A 12,820-nucleotide genomic window follows, 5' to 3' on the forward strand; every position below is an offset into this window, starting at 1 on the left:
TTAAGCTGTTTTATCCAAACCCGGGGGTTTTTCCTCCTGGTGCTCTCCCGATTCTCCCCCCCACCCCCCCGGGGCGGGGTGGGGGGGGGGTGTGAGTGAGCGGCTGCGTGGGGTTAAACCACGACTAACACCTTCTCCTTTCTTTCCTTTCTTGTTGCTGTTGCAAAAAAGGGACTGTCTTGCTGGATGAGTTCACGCTGCAGGTTTTCCCAAAGAACCAGGATTTGACCCATTCTTGAGTTTCACCTTGGTTAGTAAGCATGGATTGAACAGTTCCAGCTGCCTCTCAGGGTCAATCCATGGGCAGCAATGCATCATACTACATTCGTGTGAATGGTAGGAGGGGGAAAGCCTGCTTTAGCACTCTGCTCCTCAGTTTCTGGCAGGAGAACTTTGCCCACACAACCTACTTTGGCCGTGCTGTTGCCACAAATACAATAACTCTCTTGTGCCATCCAGAAGTGGGCATGGGGGGGTTATTAAATAATATTACACAGTAAAAAGGGATCAATGATTTCAAAATTTCCTACTTTTAAAGCATATGTGCGGCTGGTTGCAGTGCATTCTACAGGAAAACACCTTAGGAAGCGATTGCTCAAGAAAACCCTCTTCTGCCATCTTAATCTAGTGCACTGCAGGTTTGTTTCAGCAAAATCTTCACTGTCTGCTAGTGATATTTTCTTTCAGGAGCTGAGGCGTATTCTCCATCATCACTCTAATCTACAGTTACAGCTAGGAGAGATGTTCTCCTCTGGGAAGTAATTCACGCACAGAAAAGTTCACATTTGGTTTCATGCATTGCTATTTATCTATTTCAACCCCTGCACAGCAAATCCCCAGCCATACATTGGGAATGAAACCAGCCACCACCATTTCCCACAGGAAGAGATGGAATAAGTCTCACACCCATCACACAAGACTAACTCAACAGATAAACTGCAAGGTCCAAATCTTGACAAAACTTTTCAAATTGTCCCAGTATCTTTTTGGTATATGGACAAATGTAAATGTCAGGTAGCTATGGAGTGAAAAATGCTCATCATTCAGCACCGGGAGGTGGATAAGTAGAAATATTTAATCTGCAGCCTTGGGCACTCCTTATCTGAGTGACAGAAGTGTTCTATGAATAACAGGTTAGAGGCCAAACCCTCACCTCATGTACATCACAGTAAATTGAAATTAGCGGAGCTATACATGTTTGTATCAGCCAAAGGGCTAGTCTGAACAGAGATAGTGACTTGAGTGCCTATCATTACACCATTTAAAGTTACTATAATTTTTTTCAAAGTAAAAAAAATTACATCAGTGTAAAGCTAGTGAGTCTCTGTCCCTATCTTTTTTTCTGCTATGCTTTTTAGCTATAAAACTTCTGATAAAAGCCTCTTTCATGTGACAAAACTGCTGGTGTGCACTGTAGAATTTTTTGGGATGGTGGGGATTTGCCCTTTTGCAGGAGAAATCATGAAAAGACAGAACCTGTGATCAGCCTCTAACGATAAAGTGAGACACTCATTAAGCTCAGTTTTGAAAAAGATAGGTAAATTGCAAAAAAAAAAAAAAAGCCAAGACCTGATACTAAATTTAATAAATGGAAAAGCAGCTAAGACATTTTCAAAAAGGAGAAAACCAAGAACATTTAAAGATCAGGCTGCCTATTCTGCAAAACTTTAGTCAGTCTCTTGAGAATCACAAGAAGCACTGAGCCTCTGAGTGAGGCCTCTTGCCAACATTGCTTAACTCTTATCTGCTGGTTGCGTGCCAGCTTCCAGCGTGGATGCCAGTAATTCATAAGGCAAATCTCACACAGCAAGAACATAAAACCTCTCTGACGCGGCAAGTGGTAGTCAGACAATGGGTGACAATATGTCTGATGGGAATTAACGCCTTACAAATATCCTTATATTTTAGGCATTATTGCAGATAAATAGTAATTTACTGGAATAGCCAAAACTATTTGTGAGAAGATGTTATGATGTTTAGCACAGTTTTGTCTCCTTCTGTCTTGCCTCAGACGTTTGGATGTGAAGGGCTGCAAAGCATCACTGGGTCGGCTAAATACAGAGTTCTGCAACTGTAAGAAAACTGCTTTGTGTAGCATCATCAAATATATATCCAGGCAAACTTTCTTCTTCCCAGGGTATGGGAGAAAAGGAATACTCTGCTTTGTTTGGCAACTGCTTCAGAGCTGTTAAATAATAACCCATCACTATCAGGCTATCATGGAAAAGGTTATCATTACCCTATTAACAGAAGAGGGAATTAATGATGGCAGAAGATTAATGCAACAAACTGAATTGCAGGTATACGGGAACATATGTAGACTGCCATTTGTCAGTGGTATCAAAATCCCTACAGCCAGCCCTGGGGTACTCTTCACGACTTGATAATAAAGGAGAGAGAGAAGTAAATTCAAGCTAATGGGAAAATATCTATCAGAAGCAAGTTCCAGAAAATAAAAAGTCTTTCTTTTATCAAAAGTCTTTTAGGTGTGCATACTACTGGAGCTTCGCACATCCTAAAGTTCAAGGCAATTCTTTGCTAAATTGTCACTGCAGATCAAGAGTAACGTTCAGGTGCTTGGTGATGCATTAAAGACACACACTTTCCTTCCACACATGGCCTTGTTCACACCAAGACTTAGTATCTTTTCTTAGGCCTACCCAATTCATGCACTTTAGTAGCCCAAGGGGAGAGGATAGTGGTCTAACTACCAATGGTACAACCAGTATCTCAGTACCACAGAGCACCAGCTCTGTCCCAGCTATACCTACTCAGCCCTTCGGCTTTCTGCAGCACCTTTCTCAGCAGGTATTAGCACCACTCAGCTGACCTTGAAGGCTTGCTTTCAGCAGTAAGATTGCGGTCAAAGTATTCCAATGACTAAGGAACAAGTGTGTTTTTTGAGAGACTGTTTCGGTTCTCACCTCTGCTACAGCCTTCTTTTTTAAATCTTGGAGAAATCCTTCGTTTCCATAATTATTTCTAAAGTAGCCTTGCTAAACTGGACATCTGATTGCTCTGGTTTCCAGAGGCCTCTCGGGAACCAGCACTTCTCACCGCACCTGCTGAAGGCGTGCTGCATTCACGCTGCTTAGAAACCCCATTTGCCCTGAGGCTCAGTGGTGTCCGAAGGTCTCCAAGCAGCCTGCAAGAAACAGCCTCAGGCAGACAAGGGAGCCAAGCCCTCACTGTGGGGGCAGATGGGGTAGCTTGATAGCTGGGGGTCAAATTGCAGCCTTGTTGGCTGCTGTAAGCTCTACGTGCAGCCTGGGTTTGCTCCTAAAGGTACCAACAGTCTCCCCAGAGGCGACCCCTAAACCAAACTATATAGCCAAAAAGGTACTGTTGTGATCAGCCCTATACATAGCAGGGTCACTACCACCAATATGTTTCAGGTCACTATCAATAGAATGAGGTTTACAAATTTCACAGATGTCTTGTGACACCTGAAAATAGAATAGGCATATGATATTCAGACACTATAATAACAGAACTTATCAAGTACTTCATCTAGACTATAAAAGCCAAAATTCTACCTATTGTCTATGGGCATACAGCACTTAAAGTAAGTGTGGAGCTCTCGCCCAAAGCTTCCCCACAATACATGTCTTGCTGGTTTTTGCACCCTCAGAGGTGGCTGCATTGCTGTTGTTCTCCTTCCCATGTGCTGGATGCAGAGTATTTATAGGTTTGTATTTACTAGTGAAATATTAGCCAAATAAAAGAAGCATTCGTATGTTTTACTGTGAACATAACCATTTACTTGGAATAGCAGGACAAAAAACTAGCTCTGTTAGAATTAATCATATCTCATCTTTCACGCTATGGCAAAAATCAAATATCCTTCAAGTATGCTGCACGTTATCCAAATAATAAGAAGTCCTCTAAACAGCGCATGATGTCCCTGAGAAACTACACGAAAGTACCACTGATTGATCGCTTTAAAAGGAGTAGTCCACAGAGAAAGCATGTAAACCAAGGGCACGGTTTCAGTAGAATAAAATTACATGTGTGATGTTAGACCTGTATTGTTCTTCCTGCCCTGCTCTGCTTCACTTCCAGGCATTCTACACAACCCATCCTGTTTATTCGGATGAGCTGTGAAGGGTCTGGAAGTGTTATTTTGGGATACTGTCCCAGACTTTTGGGATACTGATGTGAAACACAACTCCTTCATGAATTGGATTCTTTGCTCTTTTTTCAAATTCTAACTACTCAGACTAATATTAGTGGAGTTATCTTGTGCCCTGATTTTAGTGAAACACTTCCTTTTCCAGTTCAATATATAATTTTCTGATGCGTTGGACAATACTGTATCCAGTCATGTTGTGGGAGACGTATCTGAAGTCCCTGTCTACCGGTGGAGACAGCCTGCAGTAGTAGATAATGGCAGATGATGCCCTTTAGCAGGGCTCCTCCGTCCAGCCCCACAGCCTCTCTCCTACCCCATCATCAGGAGCACCATCACAGCCAGCCGTGTTTAGCACATGCTGGCCCAGAGCAGGAGAGCGCCTGCAACTCTGCAGTAAGGTACTAGTCTAGTGGCAGATAACCAGGAGACCAGAGCCAATAGTACGAGACAAATGTGATGGACTAGTCAAGCCATCTTCTTTTTAGGAAACACCAGCAGTATCTTCCTAGATGTCCAAATATCTTCTTTTTGTCACACAAGCCAATTGGGAAATACCTTTGTTTGCCCAAGGTTATTGCTATATGAAGTGACATTTTCTGTACATCTTTCAGGAGCAAACAAGACAGCAGTTCTCTGAACTGAGATGCACTCGGTTCTTTGAATATTCTCCTATAGTATGAGGAGAAAGACTGAACAGCTCTGATACTATTAGTCCAACTTAGAGTAAGGTTAATAAGAGTTACTGAGCATTAGCGATAAAATCATTCCATAACACTATGTTACAGGAAAAATATAATCTATTTTGAGAAATATGAGTGTACTTTACCAGAAGCTGTCAGAAAAGAAAAACAGTTCCTCTTAGAAAAAGAGCAATAGACTATGAGAATGTCTTAGTCACTCTAACTGAAGACAGTTTTGCACTCATGAAAAAATTCTGGTGTGACAATCTTAAAATATAGACACGTGGTTTCGCAGAATCATCATTTCTTACTGTCTTCTGTAAGTTATTATGAGTTACATGCTATACGTTAATAATGCACACTATAAAGAGTAAAATAATTGCTTTCCTTTTCCTAGACATTCTCTTATTTGTACAATTTTAAGTATTCTTAATGAGAAGGTTATTTCTGAGAGATTCTTTTTAGTGTTCAGCTTATCCAAGTTCACTTCTATACTTCCTTAGGTGATAGAAAAAGCTATGGCATGAGAAAAACTTCTCTGGCACAGCAAGGAAATCAGACAATCAGATACATCCAAAAATAAAGCAGCAGTAAAGATACAGAACATATTAATGAAATTCTCTATCATATGCTCCTACCACACCTGTGATCCAAAAGTTGTGTATCTTATAAGTAAAGCACTTAGTTCAATGTTCGGGAAACGATGTGTGTATCATGGAAGGGAAGGCTGGATGAGTCATAGCTTGGCTGCAAGACCAGGAGCTATTGGTGGTGGGCAAGTCACACCTGTCGATATGGGCTACTCCTTCTGACATTGGGTCAACGACTGTGTTTCGTTGGTGAAAGAAGCTAGGGAAGTAAATAGCAAGAGTCAGAAAACTAGAGGAGTTGCCCCCTCTCAGTGTAGGCACTGAGAGAGACAGCAAGAAAAAGGCTGTGTGGCAATAATTATATACAGTCATGTAATCAGAAATTACCCTCACGTCACAAACCCATTAAGGGAGATAAATGAAGGTAGGGCAGACAATGGAGGTTGTTGCATATGGTTGCTTTCTGCCATCTGACTTTTCAGTGTTATTTGCATTATTTTGCTATAAATATTTTCTGTATATACGTATACATACGGAACTAAGACTACAATACCTTTTAGTGTTTAATAACCCATTTCTCCTTCTAAAGGAAAATGGGGAGAAGATACAGTGCTCTGCAAAGCAAATATTTTCTAAATCATGAGGTCTGAAAAACATCAGATTACCATTTGCAATATTCTAGGGCATTACCTCTTCCTCCCTCCACATATACATTACAATAAATACACTAGATTTCTCTTCCAGCAAACTTGTTTGTAATAACTTCTAACACAACTGACTGCAATTACTATCTGATACTGAGTTATAGCAAGATTGATCGGTTTGATTAGAGTTGATGAACTGTTTCTGGCCAGGTATTTTATTTGAAAAATACAGTCACTTTTTTTCCTCACCAAATATCTCTAGAATGAATGTGCTTTATGTGTTTTAAATGCTCACTGTTTGAAATTACGCAGCAGATGGTGTATATTGCAGCATACTAAAGAATGATTAACCCTTTAATCTTGCTGCTGGCTGTTTCAGCTGCTGATTCTCAGTGTGGACAGCCTTCCACGGCGCCTACTTTCATTTATCCTCCTTTCAGACCCACCAAGAAAAGCCTCACGCACTCTTTTGACAGGAGCACCCTCCCACAGGAGTGATCAGGTCACTTCTTTCAAACTGGCTTGTGAACAAAGTTTTGCTGCCAGAAATGTTGGGGGTGGTGGGAGGAATATGGGAAAGAAAAGGTGGCTCCTTTGCTTCGCTGAAGACCAGGCTTTGCTGGATTAGTAGCAGCCCCTGAAGCTGCTCTGCCTCCGTGGTTCAGCTGGGCACTTCTGCTGGAACTTAGCCAGGTTTCTTCTGCTCAACCTTCTCTATCTCCACTGGGTCTACAGACATGGAAATGAATTCAGAGTTTAAGTCTGGTTTTGCAGCAGTACTTACCAAGCTGGAGGAGACCTTCCCAACAGACTAGTAAAAAAAGTGGCATGCTGCACACACAGTGCTGTGTTGTATCCCAAAGCACCTTCAGCATAGTTTTACCAGCAGCTGCTGTCCTGAGATATTAAAATACTGACATTGATCAGGGGCTTTTGTTAAAACGCACCTCTCTTCAGTCTCAAGGAAAGACCATGTCTCATATTCTGCTTGCTGCTATATCTATTAAAATACTGACATTGACCAGGGGCTTTTGTTAAAACGCACCTCTCTCCAGTCTCAAGGAAAGGCCATGTCTCATATTCTGCTTGCTGCTATATGCAGCTTACGGTGCTGTTTGCCAAGTGCGTCTCAGAAAAACTAATGATGTTTACAGTGCTTCATACACATTTGGACACAATATTTTCATGATAACCACATGTAGAATTCAGACCACCCCGTGAGATGGCCTTCTCTGAGCAGAAGAAATATCTACTACCGAAAATGATTGGTAAAGCAATACAGAGCTTCATGAATGGCTAATTTCTCTACACTTTTAAAATTGCAATTGTAACTTATATACTTACAATTATACAATTGCAATTTATAATACATATAGCAGAATTTCAAAATATATCACAGCAAGTCTCTTGTGATGGAGCCTAGACCATTGCTGCAGCACTCTGTGCAAGGAGCATTGATTCATATCAATTTTTGATCTATGTGAACTGACAAGCTAGAGACCTACTGTGTGCACTGCCTGTGTGTGTGCTCTTACTGGGAAGTCTATAGGAGCTGTATCATGCCTCTCCCTCCTGCACAGTCCTCCTAAACGTGAGCACTGCCCAGTATAGCATGTGTTCACTGAATTAAAGGGTGCAGCAATGCTCACATAGCCTCCTTGTCCGATCCCAATTCTTTTGCATACCTTCATATAAATCACAATACACACAGGCTGTCACTGCAGCAACTCTGCCAGCTTAGATTAGATGCTACTAGTATAACACACGATAATGCCACAGGGCAAGCCAGGTCCCCGGCTACACATGCACTAATGAAACCATCACCAGAACTGCCTACCTCAGCAGCGAAACCACCAACAGATCATATATGGAACATGCCACTAGAATTAATGCACCTGAAAGAAAAATGAAGGGAAATTGCACTTAAACAGCAAAATGGAGGGACCAGAAACAGGATTCAAAAATGGCCAGATGAAGCTGAAACTCCCTGACCCATTCCAACCATTAAACTGCTTCGCTCTCCTTGCTGACCTGTATTAGGGAAAAACACTGAAGCATCAGACAGCCCCCAACATGACCTGCTTTGTTAGATGGTCCTTGTCTGAGAGGTCAACCGACCCGCTTGCTCACCCATCTCTCATTTGGATTGCAGGAGGACTGAAGGGCAAGACAAAGAAGCTTTGCTGAAAGGTAAGGGTTAAAGTACAGAGGCAGTTGTTGGGGATGGGTATAAGCATATTGGGGAAGTACAACATTCATATTTTTCTTTAAGATTAGATGAAAACTCTTACTCCTCCTTTTGTTAGCTATTGCAATCCCTTTCCGGTTACAATCTATTTCGGTTGCTTTAATTGTTCTGGAGGACTTGACCTAGTAGCCAGGCAGTAAACACTTACACTCCATCTCTGCCCTCTGAAAAACATCTGTATTGGCCCCTTTAACTGTCTCTCTCTACTTCCTGAGAAACTTCTGGCATCATTACTTAGGCCCACAGATGGAGAGCAGAGGTCTGTTAAAACACAGAAATTAAAATTCAAAGCAGAAGCTTGCGATTCAAAGCAAGGTGTGCTATCTCACAGGTACTCACCTATCAACCCTAGCCCTTTTAAAGGCATGACAGTGCTTTTACCTAACACATACTGTCCAGTAAACACCTACCTAAGACTTGTGGATATCAAGGGATCCTCAATATGCCCATATCTTTCCACCCATGCAGCAGTCAAAGCGATACTGCTCTGTGTCAACAAGGTATTGTGCCACATTGTGCTGAAATTCAAACAACTGGTGCAAGATGACTTGAATGTACTCCAAGTAACTGAGGATATTACTGCCTTCCCAAGGGTGAAGCGGCAATGCTGTCAGCTCCTCAAAAAAGGAGGAACACGTATCATTCATCAGCAACATTTGAGCTGCTTCAGGGACAACATCAGTGTACCACAAACAACCCACAGTGGAAAGCCTGTCTTTTATATGAGATGTGCATCTGAGGCCTCAAGGGATGGGACAGAGGGAAGCAGAAAGACTGAGTGCATGAGCGTACATGAGAGGAGCCAGGGGACTGAGAAGTACTAAGGATATATGCTTGCTCACATGGTAACAGGAAAGGATTAATGTCCTTCCTGCAGAAACATATTCAGAAATGCTGTTGCCAAGAAAGAGAGGTAGGAAGGTGTCGTGGATTAACCCCAGCTGGCAACTAAGCCCCACACAGCCACTCGCTCACTCCCCCCCGGTGGGATGGGGGAGAGAATCAGAACAGTAAAAATGAGAAAACTCGTGGGTTGAGACAAAGACAGCTTAATAGACAAAGCAAAAGCTGCACACACAAGCAAAGCAAAACAAGGAATTCATTCACTACTTCCCACCGGCAGGCAGGTGTTCAGCCATCTCCGGGAAAGCAGGACTCCATCACGCATAACAGTTACTTGGGAAGACAAATGCCATAACTCCAAACGTCCCCCCTTCCTTCTTCTTCCCCCAGCTTTATATGCTGAGCATGATGTCATATGGTATGGGATATCCCTTTGGTCAGTTGGGGTCAGCTGTCCCAGCTGTGTCCCCTCCCAACTTCTTGTGCCCCCCCAGCCTGCTCGCTGGTGGGGTGGGGTGAGAAGCAGAGAAGGCCTTGACTCTGTGTCAGCACTTCTCAGCAATAGCTAAAACATCTCTGTGTTATCAACACTGTTTCCAGCACAAATCCAAAACATAGCCCCATGCTAGCTACTGTGAAGAAAATTAACTCTATCCCAGCCAAAACCAGCACAGAAGGTCTGTCAACAGCTGAAGAAGCTCCTAAGGATACTTACACAGAATTTTGTGATAACCTAAACTGTTTTCCATGACTTTTGCTAAGTGCATATTTTGGATGAGACAAATACTTCCAATTGTTTAGTTCAAACATTTCAAAGTATTTTCTCCCTGTTCGCAGATAAAAGATGAAGAAAGCACACTGCCAAATGCAATGTTAGTAATTTTCTGAGATCTCAGCATCCTGCGTTATAAATATTCTGTAACTGTAGGCAGATTGCTTCCAAGGAGTGTGCACCTAGGGCTAAAGTTCACATTACAGAATCACAGAATCATTTATGTCGGAAGGGACCTCCTGAGATCACCTAGTCCAACTGACCAGCTCAGAGTCAGCTACAGCAACTTGCCCAGGACCACGTCCAGTCAGGTTTTTAGTATCTCCAGAGACGGAGACTCCAAAACCTCTCTGGGCAACCTGTGCCAGTGCTTGACCACCCTCACAGTAGAAAAATGTTTTCTTGCATTCAGATGGAATTTTATGTGTTTTAATTTCTGTTCATTGCCTCTTGTCCTGTCACTGGGCACCACTGAGAAGAGTCTGGTGCTCTCTTCTTCATTACCTCCTGTTAGGTGTTTATACATGTTGATAAGATCCCCCTTGAGCCTGCTCTTCTCCAGGCTGAACAGTCCCAGCTCTCTCAGCCTTTCCTCATAGGAGAGATGCTCCAGTCCCTTCATCATCTTAGCAAACCTGCGCTGGACTCGCTCTGGTAAGTCCATACTTTCTCGTACCAGGGAGTCCAAAACTAGCTGCAGCACTCCAGGTGTGGCCTTGCCAGTGCTGAGAAGAAAGGAAGGATCACTTCCTTCAACCTAAGAATTTAAACAATCCTTATACATGCACTGGGTCACAAATAGAGAATAAAAAGTAAAAAATTAACTATAAATGGACAGATATGGCATTGTAACAGGGGAGCAAAGAGCCAACAGTCCTTAGAGATTTTAGTTATCATACAAGAAACAACAACTTCAAGGCTGAGAAAGGCACACTGCTGAACTAGAGTACAGGTTTTAGTTAGGGTAATCTCCTGGAACCTGGAGAACTGTGTTTAGGTCTCCACTCTATCTCAGGTGAAGGAGAAGACATGTCACGTGCGCCATGTCTAACCTGACAACTAGGAGGTGGAAGAGCCCTTTCCTTGGGCTTTTCCACCCTGCTTTCTCTGGCTTTTTCTGGTGAGATCTATGTGATCTGAACACATGCTACACTGGGCGGTTTAGGTGGGGGACTCCTGGCCTGCGGCTCCCAGCAGAATTTAGGATCAAGATATCCACCCAAAAGTTTGGCTCTGCCAAGGGTTGTGTGATTCTGCCAGTTCACTGACAGAGTTGCAGATGTCCATGGGATTTTTAACAACAGAAGTTTAAAGACCTGTACAATTAGATAGCAAAGCAGTATCAATGACAGTGGTGCATATACATTGATGTAATGAACCTAAATGCCAAATTATCCCCATTGTTAGTCTGTTCTCTAGCCAACACAGTGGCTTTAATCATGTTTGCCTTTTTCCTCTCAGTGGTAAATAATGCATAGCCCACTTAAGAAAACTGGACCAGAGCTCGGGTGATGGCAGACAACTTTGCTTAAGTCACTTAATTGGAATGTGGTTTGCACCCTTGCAGGAGTTTTTGCTCAGTTATAGGAAAACCCTGGGGCTGAATGTCATACCATTTTTAAAGTTCTCTTGGCAGAAACACAGATTCCCCAAACAGCAGTGCAATATCACAAAAACACTTCTTGCAAAGCACTGTGTCCATTAACTGCCTTCTCCAAGGGACAATCTCTAACAGACTCATCTCTAACTACAGGCACTGCAGGATGTGAACATGGAGGACTACAAGGCTACAGAGGCAGTCTCCAACACCACGGATCCTTTATCTGCAACAAGACTAGTCTGGATTTACACTTCTGTGGGGGTGCAGAGAATTAATCATATGTCTTGGATATTAGCAGAAGAATTCTTGCCGCCTTGCCCTTTTGTATACTACGTTTTTAATATATATTACCTTTGTTGCTTGGTTACTCTCAAACTTTCCAATGCAGTTTTAAAAATACATTTATTGCCTTGCCCATGCAGTCTCTACTCAAAAAGAAGTAATCAAGGAAGCAGTGCTTGGCAACACAGAGCTGGATGCTGGCTGTTTCAAACACCATGCAGAACTCACTGGCCTGCTCATCACCCCCCAAGCCCTTAGCTGCCATATCTCCTATGTAAAAAAAAAAAAAAGCCTCATGGCAGACATCACGTTGTCCTGCCTAAAACTGCCCCAGAATTATTCCAAAGTGTGTCTGATGAGGAAAGAGCAGTTATGCCTTCAGAATTGCCTGTGTTTACATGAATAGATACATAAACCATGGAGCAGGAGCTCTGGAATTAACACCATGAAACAGTGACAGTACAACACTAACGACTGACTTTCCCTTCCATTCCTAATGTATGTTGCTGACAAGTCCTCCAAATAGAAATGGATATGCAAATACATGCAAGTGATTCCAAAATAATAACGTGTACAAAACTCAGAGCTACAAGATGGACGCAAAACATGAATTTTCTTGATGCGAAACTGCTCTCAACGAGCATTTTCACTCTGTCTGCGAGATGGAGGGTGGTGGTAGCTATTTGAGTGACTTTCATGTGAACCAAGTGTGCTCAGGAGATGCTTCTGGACCAGGATCCTGGCCAATTTTTACATCCACACGACATTATGTGGATTGCAAGCCCTGATCTGAATGCTGACCCAGGGCTCTTGGATGTCCAGAAGTTGAGTACTAAACTCACATTTTAGGAAAGTTGGAAGCTTTTACAGGTGACTTAGAGATCAAGGCACCATTTGGAACTGGGGAAGAAAGCTGTTGTGTAGACACAGCCTTCACCTCATCTCTGCAGGTGAAAGGAAATCAGAGAGGTCTTTTGGGCTCATCTTTAACACACTCACAAAGTGCGAGCTCATTAACAAAAGTATTGA

Source organism: Fulmarus glacialis, unplaced genomic scaffold (assembly GCF_000690835.1).
Source record: "Fulmarus glacialis isolate BGI_N327 unplaced genomic scaffold, ASM69083v1 scaffold11954, whole genome shotgun sequence".
Lineage (NCBI taxonomy): Eukaryota > Metazoa > Chordata > Aves > Procellariiformes > Procellariidae > Fulmarus > Fulmarus glacialis.